Source organism: Symsagittifera roscoffensis, chromosome 8, assembly GCF_963678635.1.
Source record: "Symsagittifera roscoffensis chromosome 8, txSymRosc1.1, whole genome shotgun sequence".
Taxonomy (NCBI): domain Eukaryota; kingdom Metazoa; phylum Xenacoelomorpha; order Acoela; family Convolutidae; genus Symsagittifera; species Symsagittifera roscoffensis.
Genome location: NC_087069.1, coordinates 27,062,921 through 27,083,776, shown reverse-complemented (window position 1 = coordinate 27,083,776; position 20,856 = coordinate 27,062,921). Strand labels below are relative to the sequence as shown.

The window sequence follows — 20,856 nt, the reverse complement described above, 5'->3', positions numbered from 1 at the left end:
AATTTAGATCATTTAGATCTGCTATTTTCGCTGGTATTTCGAACGCTTTTTGGGGACCGAAGAAACATATCCTTCTGTGCATAGATCACTTTACCAAATTTCCGTCGGCGAAGGTAATTAACAACACGTCTGCAATTTCACTTATTTCCTTTCTGAACGATTATTTCTGAACGATCGATTTTAAAAACTTTTGCGAAAAGTATAACATAGAGATTATTTATTGTACAGTAGTAATCATAGATCATATGGACCCGTTGAAACTCTTGTATATACTGTATAATCCAAATTTCTCGCCATGTCATACGAATTACCTAAGTTGACTTTAGTTTCTTCATTCCAAAAAATTATTTGGAACCAACGGATTACTCTACAACCGTCCATCGGATGTACCCCCATTCAAAACACACGTCAATCGCACTGCTAGCACCAGATTGAAAAACTTGATCTCCATTGATAATCGTTTAGATCAAGGAAAATCAATCAAGTCAGACCGTCGGGCAAAGAATTGGGAGTTACACGATGGAGCAGAGCACGGATACGAGGATGCAGTCATGGACTTCTCTTCAGACTCGGACATCCCGCTGGCCAAGATCTCCCACGGAAGCCGGACAACCCCAATCCCGACCTCCCGTCGCAAACAGGCTACTCTCGCAAAATTGACCACCGGAGGTAATCTTTTTTAGGAAAAAGACCAACTGGAAAAATGGAGACCCGTATTTTAATCCCGTCGAAGAGGCAATTTTTAATTCCTCGGACCACACTATCAGTTTGGAAAAAGGACACATTTTACGCAAATCTGGTCTAGCAATCAAAGGTAAATACTTCCGAGCCCTTTGATGATCCTTGTTAATACTCAACCAAAGGGTACCGATAGTTGATGCTTTCCAAGTTTAGCCGGAAAGAGGACATCATCTCCCCCTATGGGGACTCGATTCGTGGGGATTCCCCAGAAGAAGAAGACATGTGTGGACTCGACTTGTGGAAGCCCGACATCCACGCAGACTATCACGATTCCTTCGACAGAAGTCATTGTTATTCCGGAATCTCCGCAGAAATCGTCAGGTTCATCTTCCTCGCCTACTTCACTAAATCTTAACTCGTGGGACGGTTTAATCGACAAGATATTTGAGGATATTTCAAATAACAATGCCCTAATTAAGCAGGAACTTTACAATAACGTCGATTTGAGTTTTACAGGTGAAGAAGTACCCAACGGACCGTGGGTCGCGATCCATTCCAGCAGCCTTCCAGGACTATCATCAGCCGGTTCCGCATCAGATCCAATTGTGCTGGACAGCACACCAGAGGAGACGCCTCCTATTGCCACTCAGACGAGTTCTGCAACCCGACTTAGAAGAAATGTGGGACCAACACAATTTTACGGAGAAAGCTGATATGTGGATATCGTAGAGGGCTCGGAAAAAAGTCCCGTGACGACCCCTACTTTCGTGTGCTGGTCTCCATCTGAGTTCCTTACACCTCTCACTAACCCTCCTCATAGACAGATGCTGGTCGCCGAAACAACACTTACAGGGTCGTCCAATTCTGCCTCAACGGGAACGCTCAGACAGCTCCTCCGACCCCACTTCGTGGAAATCTCCCACCGGAAAATTCCCCAGCTTCTTCTCAAAACAAAAATCTGTGAGCGAAATTTCGTCGACAATTGAACGTTATGTGAACCTTTTGGTGTACAGTTGGTTGCTTAGAACTATTTTCATGTGTCTATTATGTGCATAATTGTAATCATTAACCTAAATTGAAGATAGCAAACTTTCGTTCTGCTCTGTTTATTTCTTTTTGTTTTGTTCAGTTTGTAATTTTTGTTCATCTCTACTTTGAAGGGAGAAATGGGTGTACATAGACTTAGTATTAGCAATTTGTAAATTTTCATTTTTTTCCCGTTGGGAACTGTTGTGAGTTGTTTATTTTGTTTATTCAATTGACCTTGGCATTAATTAGATACCTGCCAACTATGCTTCATATCGACCATTGGTCGATCATTCACTGTTTAAGGTTGTTTTTAGAATAGACTTCTTAATTCATTCTTATTCTTTTTTTTCTCTTAATTCCTCAGTTAGTGTTCATATTTGTACACATTCATGTTTATCAACAGTATAGTTTTTAAAATCGATTATAACTTCTGTAAGCAAGTTCCTCAAAATATTTATAATAAATTATATTTCATTTTTATTTTCCAAAAATGTTGATATCATACGCGAAAGATCTATACTTGGCTGTTATAATTATTTATAATTTTAATTAAAGTAAAACTGAGGGATAACTTTTTTTACAAAACGCGGTAGGTGAATGCTGCCCACTTTCTTTGAGACCATTTTACGACAAAAACTATTAGTATAAAATAACATATTGGTATGATTAATTTTATCAGCCAAATTGAGATGTTCTGTTTGGAATCGACTATAATATCTACCTTTTTCAAACAAGTGAAATCCAAAAACATTAATATGAGCAATTAAAATTAATATAAGCAATTTTTTTCAATTTTTCAAAAACTGTTGATATCATAAGATCTATACTTGACTGTAATATTTAATTAAAATTTTAATTAAAGTATAATTAAGACCTAACCCTTCTTACAAAACGCGGTAGGTGACTACTGTCCCTTTTCTTTTAAACGGCTGCCCAATTTCTTTTTCTCCTGGCTTCAGCCGATTCTTTTTACGACAAAAAGTATTGGTCCAAAAGTTCAAATCTTTTAAATTTTTATGAAATTTTTACATCAGAATTCTTCATAATTGAAACATCATATAGGCTATGTTGTTTCATCGTATAGGCCGTTATGTAAGCTACTAACCTTTTTTGTGGAGCTGAAAAGCTGATAAGCACGAATTGATGCCAAAAGTTTTGAACAAAATCAGTGATTGATAATGAAGCCTTATAATTCTTAGAGAAGACCGACGGGCAGATTTGGTTTAGTGATCGCGATCTAAAGAATGGGTATAGTCAACTTCAGTTGTGGGAAAGGACAAGTAAGCAATGCAGTTTTAGTTTAGTATGAGGAGATACTACTGGTGCTTACAGGTTTTTAACCGGATTTACAAAATGTTACATAGATTATATACTAATTGCTTACAAAGAAATCAGTAATCTTTAGACAAAAAAAATATGGCAGTAAAAAGGAGAATTGCGCATTTTTCCAGGAGATGATAGAATGGCTCGGGTTAAAAATTTTTGAAGCGGAGTAAGACCATTGGTAGGAAAAAAACCGATGCTATAAAAACCTCCCAATCTCAAAAAATATTTCCGAATTTCGTTCATTCTTCGGTTCGATTAACCAATATATTAAATTCCCTCCAAATCTACCTCTCCTAAGCTCCCCATTACAGCTTTTACTTAACAAAAAGTCATTGTGCCAACGGAATAACAGTCTTTCCACTGCATTCGAAAAGCTAAAACCCAAAATTGTAAAAGTTACCGAGAATAGTCAATTTGACATCAAAAAAAAGATTGAAAACAGATGCTCACATAACGGCCTAGGGGTTACAGTTGAACCGTTCCAAGGGAAAGAGCAAAAACGATAGCGTTTGCCTCGAGATTTTTAAGCAACCACGAAATAAAACATTTTTAAGCAACTCAAACTGCTAGGCCTACCACTAGTACAGACCACAAGGCACTCTTTTCTACACTTTTGGCACACCACAGCAACAAACCAATTCTTAGCCCATTAACCCGTTTCTCAATTTCCGGGTAAAGATATGGGTTTTACGAGACTGCTATCTAGATTACCCTCTGGCAAAGCCTTACCACTTTCTCACTACGATTAGAATTTGTCGTTGCTTCTATTGACAAAGCTTACAACATTTCAACGAATTCGCCAGATTTTACGCTTGTAAAAAGAGTGAACGTAAAACGACGTCTGTCGCTGTAAATTCAATTGTAAAATCTTATCTGCCGTCGGAAACGAGTAATTCGAGATATGATTGGTCGCAACCGCTCCGACAGTTCTTTAGCTTCATTTAAGGTTGGAGTTGTTGCTGCTATTATCTCTTTTATTGCCAATTCGATCAAAGTTTGAAATTATTCGCACATCAGGTCGGAAAATTGTATATCAAACTTTCGCCCGTTAGATAATTCAAATTTTAACTACAAAAGCATTTCATTTTTGGATAAATCACTTTTACATTTCATAATGCTTAACGAAAATTTTTTACCAAAAAGATTGAAATGCGAGATTGAAATCGAGTACGACATATCCGAAGTTTTCAAATCCTCTAGTAATTGCCCCAGAAGAAAACAATATTGCATTGAAATTAAAACACAATCTACTGAATAACGACCACTCGACCTTAGTGAAACATTACATAGCAAACTTATCTTTACTTTCCTCTCCAATTATACCGGAAAATCATTGCTCCAAAAAGTTACTTCAAATTATGACCAAGGACGACAAAATTTTATGGGACTTATTAACAACATTTAAGACAGGACACCCACAACAAAATAGTAGTGCCAGCTGGGACCCTAAGCGCATTCAGAACGATGTCGCATGAGTCCCATCCAGGCCAGTTTGGCATGAAGTTCATGGCAGAATTTATCTGGTGGCCGCATATTTACAGGGAAGTATACCACCACGGCAAATTAAGTAAGCAATGTTCTGAAGCCGGTTAGAACTTAAGATTTTGTTGGGATCGGATCATGTGAGCAACCTACCGGACTTGTCTTTCGCTAACGAAGAGATAAATTTAGATCATTTAGATCTGCTATTTTCGCTGGTATTTCGAACGCTTTTTGGGGACCGAAGAAACATATCCTTCTGTGCATAGATCACTTTACCAAATTTCCGTCGGCGAAGGTAATTAACAACACGTCTGCAATTTCACTTATTTCCTTTCTGAACGATTATTTCTGAACGATCGATTTTAAAAACTTTTGCGAAAAGTATAACATAGAGATTATTTATTGTACAGTAGTAATCATAGATCATATGGACCCGTTGAAACTCTTGTATATACTGTATAATCCAAATTTCTCGCCATGTCATACGAATTACCTAAGTTGACTTTAGTTTCTTCATTCCAAAAAATTCTTTGGAACCAACGGATTACTCTACAACCGTCCATCGGATGTACCCCCATTCAAAAAACACGTCAATCGCACTGCTAGCACCAGATTGAAAAACTTGATCTCCATTGATAATCGTTTAGATCAAGGAAAATCAATCAAGTCAGACCGTCGGGCAAAGAATTGGGAGTTACACGATGGAGCAGAGCACGGATACGAGGATGCAGTCATGGACTTCTCTTCAGACTCGGACATCCCGCTGGCCAAGATCTCCCACGGAAGCCGGACAACCCCAATCCCGACCTCCCGTCGCAAACAGGCTACTCTCGCAAAATTGACCACCGGAGGTAATCTTTTTTAGGAAAAAGACCAACTGGAAAAATGGAGACCCGTATTTTAATCCCGTCGAAGAGGCAATTTTTAATTCCTCGGACCACACTATCAGTTTGGAAAAAGGACACATTTTACGCAAATCTGGTCTAGCAATCAAAGGTAAATACTTCCGAGCCCTTTGATGATCCTTGTTAATACTCAACCAAAGGGTACCGATAGTTGATGCTTTCCAAGTTTAGCCGGAAAGAGGACATCATCTCCCCCTATGGGGACTCGATTCGTGGGGATTCCCCAGAAGAAGAAGACATGTGTGGACTCGACTTGTGGAAGCCCGACATCCACGCAGACTATCACGATTCCTTCGACAGAAGTCATTGTTATTCCGGAATCTCCGCAGAAATCGTCAGGTTCATCTTCCTCGCCTACTTCACTAAATCTTAACTCGTGGGACGGTTTAATCGACAAGATATTTGAGGATATTTCAAATAACAATGCCCTAATTAAGCAGGAACTTTACAATAACGTCGATTTGAGTTTTACAGGTGAAGAAGTACCCAACGGACCGTGGGTCGCGATCCATTCCAGCAGCCTTCCAGGACTATCATCAGCCGGTTCCGCATCAGATCCAATTGTGCTGGACAGCACACCAGAGGAGACGCCTCCTATTGCCACTCAGACGAGTTCTGCAACCCGACTTAGAAGAAATGTGGGACCAACACAATTTTACGGAGAAAGCTGATATGTGGATATCGTAGAGGGCTCGGAAAAAAGTCCCGTGACGACCCCTACTTTCGTGTGCTGGTCTCCATCTGAGTTCCTTACACCTCTCACTAACCCTCCTCATAGACAGATGCTGGTCGCCGAAACAACACTTACAGGGTCGTCCAATTCTGCCTCAACGGGAACGCTCAGACAGCTCCTCCGACCCCACTTCGTGGAAATCTCCCACCGGAAAATTCCCCAGCTTCTTCTCAAAACAAAAATCTGTGAGCGAAATTTCGTCGACAATTGAACGTTATGTGAACCTTTTGGTGTACAGTTGGTTGCTTAGAACTATTTTCATGTGCCTATTATGTGCATAATTGTAATCATTAACCTAAATTGAAGATAGCAAACTTTCGTTCTGCTCTGTTTATTTCTTTTTGTTTTGTTCAGTTTGTAATTTTTGTTCATCTCTACTTTGAAGGGAGAAATGGGTGTATATAGACTTAGTATTAGCAATTTGTAAATTTTCAATTTTTTCCCGTTGGGAACTGTTGTGAGTTGTTTATTTTGTTTATTCAATTGACCTTGGCATTAATTAGATACCTGCCAACTATGCTTCATATCGACCATTGGTCGATCATTCACTGTTTAAGGTTATTTTTAGAATAGACTTCTTAATTCATTCTTATTCATTTTTTTCTCTTAATTCCTCAGTTAGTGTTCATATTTGTACACATTCATGTTTATCAACAGTATAGTTTTTAAAATCGATTATAACTTCTGTAAGCAAGTTCCTCAAAATATTTATAATAAATTATATTACATTTTTATTTTCCAAAAATGTTGATATCATACGCGGAAGATCTATACTTGGCTGTTATAATTATTTATAATTTTAATTAAAGTAAAACTGAGGGATAACTTTTTTTACAAAACGCGGTAGGTGAATGCTGCCCACTTTCTTTGAGACCATTTTACGACAAAAACTATTAGTATAAAATAACATATTGGTATGATTAATTTTATCAGCCAAATTGAGATGTTCTGTTTGGAATCGACTATAATATCTACCTTTTTCAAACAAGTGAAATCCAAAAACATTAATATAAGCAATTAAAATTAATATAAGCAATTTTTTTCAATTTTTCAAAAACTGTTGATATCATAAGATCTATACTTGACTGTAATATTTAATTAAAATTTTAATTAAAGTATAATTAAGACCTAACCCTTCTTACAAAACGCGGTAGGTGACTACTGTCCCTTTTCTTTTAAACGGCTGCCCAATTTCTTTTTCTCCTGGCTTCAGCCGATTCTTTTTACGACAAAAAGTATTGGTCCAAAAGTTCAAATCTATTAAATTCTTTATCAAATTTTTACATCAGAATTCTTCATAATTGAAACATCATATAGGCTATGTTGTTTCATCGTATAGGCCGTTATGTAAGCTACTAACCTTTTTTGTGGAGCTTAAAAGCTGATAAGCACGAATTGATGCCAAAAGTTTTGAACAAAATCAGTGATTGATAATGAAGCCTTATAATTCTTAGAGAAGACCGACGGGCAGATCTGGTTTAGTGATCGCGATCTAAAGAATGGGTATAGTCAACTTCAGTTGTGGGAAAGGACAAGTAAGCAATGCAGTTTTAGTTAAGTATGAGGAGATACTACTGGTGCTTACAGATTTTTAACCGGATTCACAAAATGGTACATAGATTATATACTAATTGCTTTTAAGGGAACTATTGTAGAACTTAAAGCTTTCTTACAAAGAAATCAGTAATCTTTAGACAAAAATAATATGGCAGTAAAAAGGAGAATTGCGCATTTTTCCCAGGAGATGATAGAATGGCTCGGGTTAAAAATTTTTGAAGCGGAGTAAGACCATTGGTAGGAAAAAAGCCGATGCTATAAAAACATCCCAATCTCAAAAAATATTTCCGAATTTCGTTCATTCTTCGGTTCGATTAACCAATATGTTAAATTCCCTCCAAATCTACCTCTCCTAAGCTCCCCATTACAGCTTTACATAACAAAAAGTCATTGTGCCAACGGAATAACAGTCTTTCCACTGCATTCGAAAAGCTAAAACCCAAAATTGTAAAAGTTACCGAGAATAGTCAATTTGACATCAAAAAAAAGATTGAAAACAGATGCTCACATAACGGCCTAGGGGTTACAGTTGAACCGTTCCAAGGGAAAGAGCAAAAACGATAGCGTTTGCCTCGAGATTTTTAAGCAACCACGAAATAAAACATTTTTAAGCAACTCAAACTGCTAGGCCTACCACTAGTACAGACCACAAGGCACTCTTTTCTACACTTTTGGCACACCACAGCAACAAACCAATTCTTAGCCCATTAACCCGTTGGGTAAAAAGACTGTTACTCTTCAAATTTAAAATTTCTCAATTTCCGGGTAAAGATATGGGTTTTACGAGACTGCTATCTAGATTACCCTCTGGCAAAGCCTTACCACCTTCTCACTACGATTAGAATTTGTCGTTGCTTCTATTGACAAAGCTTACAACATTTCAACGAATTCGCCAGATTTTACGCTTGTAAAAAGAGTGAACGTAAAACGACGTCTGTCGCTGTAAATTCAATTGTAAAATCTTATCTGCCGTCGGAAACGAGTAATTCGAGATATGATTGGTCGCAACCGCTCCGACAGTTCTTTAGCTTCATTTAAGGTTGGAGTTGTTGCTGCTATTATCTCTTTTATTGCCAAGTTGATCAAAGTTTGAAATTATTCGCACATCAGGTCGGAAAATTGTATATCAAACTTTCGCCCGTTAGATAATTCAAATTTTAACTACAAAAGCATTTCATTTTTGGATAAATCACTTTTACATTTCATAATGCTTAACGAAAATTTTTTACCAAAAAGATTGAAATGCGAGATTGAAATCGAGTACGACATATCCGAAGTTTTCAAATCCTCTAGTAATTGCCCCAGAAGAAAACAATATTGCATTGAAATTAAAACACAATCTACTGAATAACGACCACTCGACCTTAGTGAAACATTACATAGCAAACTTATCTTTACTTTCCTCTCCAATTATACCGGAAAATCATTGCTCCAAAAAGTTACTTCAAATTATGACCAAGGACGACAAAATTTTATGGGACTTATTAACAACATTTAAGACAGGACACCCACAACAAAATAGTAGTGCCAGCTGGGACCCTAAGCGCATTCAGAACGATGTCGCATGAGTCCCATCCAGGCCAGTTTGGCATGAAGTTCATGGCAGAATTTATCTGGTGGCCGCATATTTACAGGGAAGTATACCACCACGGCAAATTAAGTAAGCAATGTTCTGAAGCCGGTTAGAACTTAAGATTTTGTTGGGATCGGATCATGTGAGCAACCTACCGGACTTGTCTTTCGCTAACGAAGAGATAAATTTAGATCATTTAGATCTGCTATTTTCGCTGGTATTTCGAACGCTTTTTGGGGACCGAAGAAACATATCCTTCTGTGCATAGATCACTTTACCAAATTTCCGTCGGCGAAGGTAATTAACAACACGTCTGCAATTTCACTTATTTCCTTTCTGAACGATTATTTCTGAACGATCGATTTTAAAAACTTTTGCGAAAAGTATAACATAGAGATTATTTATTGTACAGTAGTAATCATAGATCATATGGACCCGTTGAAACTCTTGTATATACTGTATAATCCAAATTTCTCGCCATGTCATACGAATTACCTAAGTTGACTTTAGTTTCTTCATTCCAAAAAATTCTTTGGAACCAACGGATTACTCTACAACCGTCCATCGGATGTACCCCCATTCAAAAAACACGTCAATCGCACTGCTAGCACCAGATTGAAAAACTTGATCTCCATTGATAATCGTTTAGATCAAGGAAAATCAATCAAGTCAGACCGTCGGGCAAAGAATTGGGAGTTACACGATGGAGCAGAGCACGGATACGAGGATGCAGTCATGGACTTCTCTTCAGACTCGGACATCCCGCTGGCCAAGATCTCCCACGGAAGCCGGACAACCCCAATCCCGACCTCCCGTCGCAAACAGGCTACTCTCGCAAAATTGACCACCGGAGGTAATCTTTTTTAGGAAAAAGACCAACTGGAAAAATGGAGACCCGTATTTTAATCCCGTCGAAGAGGCAATTTTTAATTCCTCGGACCACACTATCAGTTTGGAAAAAGGACACATTTTACGCAAATCTGGTCTAGCAATCAAAGGTAAATACTTCCGAGCCCTTTGATGATCCTTGTTAATACTCAACCAAAGGGTACCGATAGTTGATGCTTTCCAAGTTTAGCCGGAAAGAGGACATCATCTCCCCCTACGGGGACTCGATTCGTGGGGATTCCCCAGAAGAAGAAGAAATGTGTGGACTCGACTTGTGGAAGCCCGACATCCACGCAGACTATCACGATTCCTTCGACAGAAGTCATTGTTATTCCGGAATCTCCGCAGAAATCGTCAGGTTCATCTTCCTCGCCTACTTCACTAAATCTTAACTCGTGGGATGGTTTAATCGACAAGATATTTGAGGATATTTCAAATAACAATGCCCTAATTAAGCAGGAACTTTACAATAACGTCGATTTGAGTTTTACAGGTGAAGAAGTACCCAACGGACCGTGGGTCGCGATCCATTCCAGCAGCCTTCCAGGACTATCATCAGCTGGTTCCGCATCAGATCCAATTGTGCTGGACAGCACACCAGAGGAGACGCCTCCTATTGCCACTCAGACGAGTTCTGCAACCCGACTTAGAAGAAATGTGGGACAAACACAATTTTACGGAGAAAGCCGATATGTGGATATCGTAGAAGGCTCGGAAAAAAGTCCCGTGACGACCCCTACTTTCGTGTGCTGGTCTCCATCTGAGTTCCTTACACCTCTCACTAACCCTCCTCATAGACAGATGCTGGTCGCCGAAACAACACTTACAGGGTCGTCCAATTCTGCCTCAACGGGAACGCTCAGACAGCTCCTCCGACCCCACTTCGTGGAAATCTCCCACCGGAAAATTCCCCAGCTTCTTCTCAAAACAAAAATCTGTGAGCGAAATTTCGTCGACAATTGAACGTTATGTGAACCTTTTGGTGTACAGTTGGTTGCTTAGAACTATTTTCATGTGCCTATTATGTGCATAATTGTAATCATTAACCTAAATTGAAGATAGCAAACTTTCGTTCTGCTCTGTTTATTTCTTTTTGTTTTGTTCAGTTTGTAATTTTTGTTCATCTCTACTTTGAAGGGAGAAATGGGTGTATATAGACTTAGTATTAGCAATTTGTAAATTTTCAATTTTTTCCCGTTGGGAACTGTTGTGAGTTGTTTATTTTGTTTATTCAATTGACCTTGGCATTAATTAGATACCTGCCAACTATGCTTCATATCGACCATCGGTCGATCATTCACTGTTTAAGGTTGTTTTTAGAATAGACTTCTTAATTCATTCTTATTCATTTTTTTCTCTTAATTCCTCAGTTAGTGTTCATATTTGTACACATTCATGTTTATCAACAGTATAGTTTTTAAAATCGATTATAACTTCTGTAAGCAAGTTCCTCAAGTTATTTATAATAAATTATATTATTTTTTAATTTTCCAAAAATGTTGATATCATACGCGGAAGATCTATACTTGGCTGTTATAATTATTTATAATTTTAATTAAAGTAAAACTGAGGGATAACTTTTTTTACAAAACGCGGTAGGTGAATGCTGCCCACTTTCTTTGAGACCATTTTACGACAAAAACTATTAGTATAAAATAACATATTGGTATGATTAATTTTATCAGCCAAATTGAGATGTTCTGTTTGGAATCGACTATAATATCTACCTTTTTCAAACAAGTGAAATCCAAAAACATTAATATAAGCAATTAAAATTAATATAAGCAATTTTTTTCAATTTTTCAAAAACTGTTGATATCATAAGATCTATACTTGACTGTAATATTTAATTAAAATTTTAATTAAAGTATAATTAAGACCTAACCCTTCTTACAAAACGCGGTAGGTGACTACTGTCCCTTTTCTTTTAAACGGCTGCCCAATTTCTTTTTCTCCTGGCTTCAGCCGATTCTTTTTACGACAAAAAGTATTGGTCCAAAAGTTCAAATCTTTTAAATTCTTTATCAAATTTTTACATCAGAATTCTTCATAATTGAAACATCATATAGGCTATGTTGTTTCATCGTATAGGCCGTTATGTAAGCTACTAACCTTTTTTGTGGAGCTTAAAAGCTGATAAGCACGAATTGATGCCAAAAGTTTTGAACAAAATCAGTGATTGATAATGAAGCCTTATAATTCTTAGAGAAGACCGACGGGCAGATCTGGTTTGGTGATCGCGATCTAAAGAATGGGTATAGTCAACTTCAGTTGTGGGAAAGGACAAGTAAGCAATGCAGTTTTAGTTAAGTATGAGGAGATACTACTGGTGCTTACAGATTTTTAACCGGATTCACAAAATGGTACATAGATTATATACTAATTGCTTTTAAGGGAACTATTGTAGAACTTAAAGCTTTCTTACAAAGAAATCAGTAATCTTTAGACAAAAATAATATGGCAGTAAAAAGGAGAATTGCGCATTTTTCCCAGGAGATGATAGAATGGCTCGGGTTAAAAATTTTTGAAGCGGAGTAAGACCATTGGTAGGAAAAAAGCCGATGCTATAAAAACCTCCCAATCTTAAAAAAATATTTCCGAATTTCGTTCATTCTTCGGTTCGATTAACCAATATATTAAATTCCCTCCAAATCTACCTCTCCTAAGCTCCCCATTACAGCTTTTACTTAACAAAAAGTCATTGTGCCAACGGAATAACAGTCTTTCCACTGCATTCGAAAAGCTAAAACCCAAAATTGTAAAAGTTACCGAGAATAGTCAATTTGACATCAAAAAAAAGATTGAAAACAGATGTTGTATAATTTGAAAGTTTTAGTGGTTTCTATCGCTCGATTGATTTGGCAATGAAAACTTCAGATTCTAAATAAAAAATGATTCAATTTTTAATAAATTAATTTTGAGCAATCTCGAACTATTGATATGTTGCCTTCTCTAGACAACCTTAGAACAAAAAGTTATGTTTTGTTACGACTATTGAAAATGGGGAGGAAGTTTGTATTTTATTTTTTCTTTTTATTTTCCTCGCAAAATCAGTTACCACAAATAACCAGCGCAATGGTTTGAGTGATATATCCTATTAAAACCCTTTTAGTCGTGATTCGAACGACTTTCAAAAATTTCAAAAAAAAACTTTCCAAGTGTCGAGAAAAACGTGTTCAAAATTTCTGACTTTTCGTCTAATTTCGAGCAAGTGGACAGGCTGATATTAGCTTTTTTATGCTTAATTTAGGCCTAGAAGTTTTAATTTAACTCAAATGAAGATAGTTTTTGGAGTTTTTAGCTTCATCTTAGGAATCAAAAGCTTCAAAAATTTGCATAAAAAATTTAAAAATTAGACATTTTTGGTTTTTGTTTTTCTTGTTATTTGTTTTTCTAATTTAGTTAATTAAGTAACCAGTAATCTGCTATATTTTTTTCACATTGCTGTCTTTTAATGTCCAAGAGCAAAATTCATACCCACATATTTTTGTTTTGATGATAACAGTTGAAACATTTTAATAGTTTTTCAGCTTATTGCATTATCTTTCAAAGGTTATAGTTTTTCTGATCTCAAATTAAAAAAATATACTTATTCTATATATTTATTCGGTAAAATTAGGACCATTAAAGCGCAAGATATCTGGTGCTATTAAAGACTAAACGGTTCTTTCGTACAATTAAAAATAATTCCAAAGTAAAATGAGGCATGCTATTTGGTGTATTCAATACTTAGGTTTATGCGAGAAGTATCACATTCTACTTTATTTAGTTTGTGGGGAGTTTATAATAAGTAAATTCTCTAGAAAAAATTTTCCTTATTTTTTGAAAATTTCACTGGTTTTTTAGAGCGAACACTACTCCATAAATGCCTTAAAGGCAGACAGAATAATCAGTGTTTTGCTCTGATACTAGCAGTCTTCTTAATAATTGCCTTTCAAAAAAATTATTAAAAATATTAAAACTTATTTCTGTCTACTAGAGCAGATTTTTTTCTTTTTCTTTAAAAATCGGAACAAAAACATTTAATTGGAAAGAGATGTGTTATTTGAATTGCATATGATTGATACAAAGTTTCATTTCCAGTGAAATTAACTATCATAATTATTTTTCGGAAATTTCTGAGTGATTTGAATTTTCAAAAAAGGGTTCAATCTTTCTACAATACATTTTAGCTTGAACTTGAACGAAAACAGGTCAGGTTTTAACAAAAAATAAATTTGTTACATTTAAGATTAGGGTATCCATAATATGCTTCATTTTTCTTCGCTTAAGGTTGACAGGAAAATATCTATTTAACCGCACGTGCATTTAATCCCAAAAGAATAACATGAAAGGTTAGGCAAGAAAATTATCCCTTTATTTTGGGGTATCATTTCCAGATCTAGCCAAACTTAATCCGATTTGTCACAGTACAATGTGACACATAGTTCGTTTGAAGTTCAAGTTCAAACAAACACTGCAATAAATTCTGGCTTTAAAATCTATTCAGAAGGAATTATCGTCCATCTAATCTCTATTTTTCCAACATTTTCATTAATTTCCTCTTTTTTCCCTCTCTGGATAATTTTGGGCGCCTTTTGAAGTCTTTTCTTTATTTGTATTATTGCCTCAAGGATTTCTGGGACATGTTTTAAAGTAGCAACTGAGATTGATGTGAAGATATACAAAAAAGACTAAAATTATCCTCCTGGCGGAAAAAATTATCAATCACTCGATGACAGTATTTTTGATGTTCGCCCGATTTTTCATTCTTTGTTGATCTATAAAACCCACTGCTGTTTTATTGTCCCTTTGAAGGTAAAAAAATGAAAATCTGTTTTTGTCGTATAGATATTTCAGGTGAACTTTTAATTTCTTTATGGGTTTCTTAGCGGGTGAGTTAAAATTTTTTAGCACTTTTTTTAGGTACTTTCTCTGCCTCTTGTAGTCTCAAAAAATTATGATCATATTGGCCTGGTTGATTAACTGTGTAATTGACCTCCTTGACATTTAATTACTCGCCTCATCTAAGTTTTTATTTTTGATCTTCCTTAATTCATGAAGTTAAAATTTATTGTAGGCTTGCCCTTTCTAGGGGAAACACCATATGTTTTTTCTCAGCGTCTTCGAAAGTTCGTTTTGCAAAACTTCGAAGTTTTGATATTGGTGACATATTTTCTGCACAGTTAGGCTTTTCAAGATAATTATTTATTTTAAAAATAAATTGATTAAAATGAACCTATACTGAAAACAATTCGCTATTATCATTACTATTATTATAAAAATTTTAGGCCCGCTCACTTTTTAGGAGAGATTTTTGGGATTTTTTCTGACGACAAGTTTTCTGATTTCAATCAATGCCATAACGCTGAAATAACGCTGAAACCTTAGTTCAGATATCAGAAAAACACTTAAAGTAAGAACACCTTTTTATAAGTTGACCAAATTGACTTTCCGAGCTCTCCCAGAAATCTATAAAGACCCAATTTAAGCAAAGTTAAAACAAAATGACATCTTTTTACCACTATTTTCAGAAAAATAAACTTTTTTTTGGTTAATTTAAGACCATATTTATGAATGATGGAAACGTAATCATGTGAGCTAGTCGGCTCTTTAGACAAAATCCTTGTTGACGAACCTGCCAAAATGAGAAAAAGAAAAACAACACCAAAAAATGAAAAAATTTGAAAACTGAAAAACATTCTTACATTATTTTTGATAAATGTCATAAAATTGAAAAAGTGAGACGGACGAGAATGAAAATGACACAGGTGGCCATACGTGTTAATGAGAGGGGGAACGTGGGAGCATAAATTCATTTATTACCAGCCAGTTAATCCCAATTTAAACGGGTCAAAATGGAAGTTCAAAGGGATTTTTATGGCTGCTATTTTGCCTTTTCTAAGTCTATTTGTTATAACCTGGTTTCGTGCAAAGCGTGCAAGAAAACTAAATGACGGAAAACATAATTTTAACGGTTTCACTTTTTTTCGCGAAACTGCTTATATGATTTTTGAGGAAAAGTTTGTAAAAAAAAGGACAAAAAATTCGATAAAAAGCCAGGAAATCAACGTAAAGAATCTTATAAATTTTGAATTTCAAAAACTTTGAATTTGCTCAAAAATAGCCTTTTGTTCTCAGTTTTTTGTTGCTGTTTTTGTTGCTCATAAGCTGTCCATTTTTATGCTAAGTTTTATGAAATTATGTTCCCCTATCTCTGATGGAGACATTATAGCCTTAACCCACTTGTTTTCCCCTATTTATTGAAAACCCAGAAGTTACCACACAATAGCAAATGAGTCCAATTTCGGAACTAGGCTGACGATGAAATAAAAACATGTTTACAACATATCCGAGGCTGTAGTCTAAACTGAAAAACAAACCATAAAATTTCTGTACTAATTTTGTTTTTGCCCCCAATATTACTGACATATATCATGGAAAGAAAGTCGTTAAATTGAACTTTTTACTACGTTTATTTTATGATGTTATTGTTGAAAAGGTTGTACCGATAATAAAAGAACTTTAATTTAAGTGAGTACAAAGACTTTATTACACAAAACTAGAAGAGCATTTACCCAAATTATAGCCTGCTCTTAAGTAAAAAACATATTGTTTGACAAAACTATTGTAAGTCAAGATTGTTTAGTTTTCGTTTTCTCAAGTTTCATTCATTTTTATTACTTTTGGTGGCTGTTCCAAATTTTATGGGCCGTAAAACGTAAGTGCAGTGGTTTCACCAGTTTTACCGCCTTCAAAGAGTTTTGTAATAGTTAAAGAGGTATGTTTATGCTGCCATTTATTACCATCATAAACCGTGGTTTTAAAAAATTAACTTCGACGCGACAGCAAAGAAAACAATATTGACAATCAAACTTGCCGACGCATTTCTTCTGGAAAAATGGAAAATACCAGTTCTTAAAGATTTTTTCGAAAAATTCTGAAAAGTGTTCTGCGACTAAAAGAGTTGAAGACAATCTGCTGTCTGGTTAAACGTAAGTTTTTATTAATGATTTAACATGGCTTCTAGTAACTTTTTTGGGGATGAACTTAATTATGATCTTCGAGATATCAACCAACATTTTTTTCAGTCTGCCGCAATTCAAGTTTTGTTCCAACTTTCGATGAAAATAACCGCGTGGTTCTGCCCGAGGTGTTTTTTTTTCAGAAAAATTTTGACTTTCAAAATACAGTTTTTAGTTGACATTCTTATCATTTTAGTTTATAAAAAGGTTCTTGAAAACTACAGTTTCAACTAATTTGGAATAATTTCTGTAGCGAAAGCTTCCAGTTTACTTTTGACACGATTTAAGTTGGTTCAAAAATGCATCTGAACTAAGTTAAGGCCAATCAATTATCAAATTATTGCATTGATAGGCCTAATACTAACAATCGGGATCCTATTTTAATTTTTGCTCTCTAAATTTGCTAATTGTTCCGATTTCCGATACGAAAGTAACGGAATATTTGTGCTCGGGGTGGGTTTGTTTCTTCAGACAAATTTCGACTTTTTAACTAAGCATTTTTGACAGAATTTTCTTACATCAGCCGAACACTGTTGTTGTCCTAAGCTCAAATTTGAAAAGATATTCCACTTGTGATTATTTTTCAATAAGTTGTGAGTGTTTAAAGATTGCCATTTTGGGACAACTAACGCGCGATATATTTCGCGCTATTAACGCGTAAGCCGATATTTGATCCGTCTTAGAAATCGTTCCAAGTTGGTCATTGAAAGAAGCTTATTTGCCATAAGTGATTTGTTGCAGTGAGCTAAAACTATCCTTTTGTACTTTATAAGACGTGTGGGGGATGATTTTCATAAAAAATTTCAAATTTTGAAAACAAAAAATTTTCATTTTATTTTATTACATTTAATTTTTTAATGTTATTACTGTTCCAAAAACCTTAAAAGGCAGGCGGAACATTTTGGACTTTGCTTGAGACGAGCAGTCTTGTTTGAACTCTACTCCCAGGTTGACCAACATAAACTAAAACTGTTTATTTTATATATTTTTTTGCTAAAACAACATTTATCATAGAATTCAAAAATGGAGTTCATTGAAAAAAATCAAAAATTGCTTATTATACAGTTTCCGTTTATGAAATCTATATAATAAGTAATTTTTGCATGGCTTAGTCAAAAGCTCTGAAGAAATAACTGTGAAACAGGGATAAATCTTAGTTTTTTACTCGAATTCTTTTTTTTGCTGAGGTCACAATGCTTAGCCACTGGAACTATAAAGAGAACTGCTTTCTAGCTATTTCAAAAAAAATGTAAGTTCGGATTTACCTTTAGTTCTGCGTGAAATTCAATACTGTCTCAGATGGCAATGCTCCTACTGCAATTCCTCTGCGAGAATGTTCCACTTTATCACAGGGTTTCCTTTTTGAGAAAGTTTTTGAAACAAAACAAAATGAAACATGAAATTTAACTCAAACAAATCATACCATAACAAAACAGAGTCATGTTTTGTAAAATAGTCATCATAGATATAGCTTAACTTTCTGTAGCTAATGGAATCATATGGAAATGCCTGGCCAAAACTTTCTTTTCTTTGCATATCTTTCGACTAGAAATTTTGGTCAGCCTGGGTTATTTGGAGAGCACTGAGCAAAATGGCCAAAGCACAAAAAATTTTGAGTTATTTGGGCTAATAAAAAACAAGTTTTTGGACCCTCAATTTGACAAATGAAACAAAAAAAACGTGCATCATATGAGAAAATGTATCAATTTTTTTATCAAAGTTTTCAAAATTTTGAAAAATTTAAACACGTTATTATTCAGACCTCCTTTCCACTGAAGGGTCCCCATTTGGAGCTGTTGCAGTTTTAGCCAAACAACGCTTATATACAAAAAATTCGAGGCAGGAGTACGTGCTGAAAAAAATGTGAGTTTCTTGAAAAAACCTACAAAAAAGCAAAAACATCATTGTTGACTTGTTTATTTGTAAAAATTGCGCACGGTGCAGAAAATTCCGACAAAAAGAGTTTTTCATATTGTTCAGGCAGAGCGCCAAAAATTAATAGGGCCAACCTAATTAGAGTTTAGAAAATTTTTGAAAGTCTACTCTTCAAGAAAGGGGGGAGATTCTTAAGTAGGTCAAAATGGTCGATTTTTCAACCAATCAGAATGCAGCAAAATTATAATTCTCAATAGAAAGCTCAGTGCTAATTTACTATATTTATTTACAGGGGTGGAGATTCTTAAGTAGGTACCATAGGGGGGGGGGATTGTTGAGTAGATCCAAAAATATAAGGTAAAATCTACGAAACAAATAGTAGAAAAAATAACGCTATGTAAAGTAATATGGAAATGATGTATTTAGCGTCTCGTATCCCAATAATGAGACTAAATTGGAACGGTTTAGTTTGCTGCATAGGCGTGTTATAAACATGACAATACAAAAATAATCAGAGATAAGATGTTCCTAAATTTTGAGATCCGAATATCAATTTATTTTAGATGGCATGAGAAAATTTTCCTCAAAAACGGTTAGTTTAGATATCGAATTTTGACTGAATAAAACAATCAACCCAAGCGTAAAAATTTTAGGGTCTACTTAACAATCTCCACCCCTTTCAAGTTTTCGACCAATCAGAATGCAGCAAAGAATTCTCAATATTTGGCAAAGTTAAATAAAAAATATATTTTGTTTCTAAATACTGGACAGTCCATGTTCACCGAGAAGTCATGTTCATGTGTTTATATGAGAGAACTTAATGTTGGTCATTCTCTAGTTTTGTGGCCACGATTAAACCCATTTAGCTGGCTTTCATTTCCATGCCTGCCATCAGTAGCGGATTTAAGGGGGACGCCTTTAATGGGAAACCCTTTTCAGACATTAGACCAACTAGCCATCCAAAGCGTCTCCTTTTGGAACTAATTTACGACATCCGTTTTGAACTGACCGACCCTGAAATTTTTCTAAAGACTAAATGGTACAACGCCGTTTTTGGCCTTTCTTTAAAACAAAAATTCGTCTGTGCAGCTGTTACAATTATTTTTTTTACAAATTAACCGTGAACACACCCAATTTCAGCCAAGAGGAGGAGTAAAATGAGGGCGAATGTTGTGCAATCAGTCATTTGAGGTCATTTTGTCTCGCCAAATGGTGCAAAACATCGACCCCTATAAACACGTGTTTCTTAGTCATCGTCTACTTTTCCCGACTTCCCAAGAAACTAGTTGAATATTTGTGCTATATGCTTGCATTAATTTCTGTCTGATCACTTGCTGTTTTTTAAGAAAAATTGGGTATTTTTGGCTGATTTTATAAAAGTCTATTAAATTACTATGTCGTGAGTGAAACTCACGAAAAAAAATTATCAGCGTTTGCCTTTCGTCAAGTTTATAAATAGTCAAGGTGGCAAATTTGCTGGGTTTGATTTAAATTTTAGATTTAAGTTTTGCTTTCAGCGGAAATCAGTTTTTCCTTAACGAAATTAAAAACATGGATTTAAAACTTCTATTATCATGTTCAGTAATTTTTAATTGACCATTTATAAACAGAAATTGGTTGAGGCAATCTGTATCCCACTGATTCCCAGTTAGAAGGGAACTATATCACTTGATGATGGCGAAATATGAAGAAAAAGTTAATCTTAGTAAACTTTAACAAATTTTATAATTTATAACTGTCATCATCTACCTTTGTTTTTTTTTCTGAAGCAAGTTAAAAGGAAATGGGAAAATTGAAATTTTC

At 35.3% G+C, this 20,856-nt stretch overlaps 1 protein-coding gene across 4 annotated transcripts in view; it reads left to right on the top strand.

Annotated features, from left to right (window-relative positions):
- LOC134852808 (frizzled-9-like) overlaps positions 1-20,856 on the top strand; it is a 76,543-nt gene that overhangs the window by 18,313 nt on the left and 37,374 nt on the right. The window contains exon 1 of one of the 4 annotated variants that reach the window (XM_063868602.1): positions 14,622-14,971. The exons of 1 other annotated variant lie outside the window; for it this stretch is intronic. The gene's annotated coding sequence lies outside the window, so the exon portion shown is untranslated. Of the gene's footprint in view, positions 1-14,621; positions 14,972-16,804; positions 16,875-16,897; positions 17,149-20,856 lie in introns of those variants that run through there. 2 more of the 4 variants (XM_063868603.1, XM_063868601.1) reach the window with 2 other exon arrangements.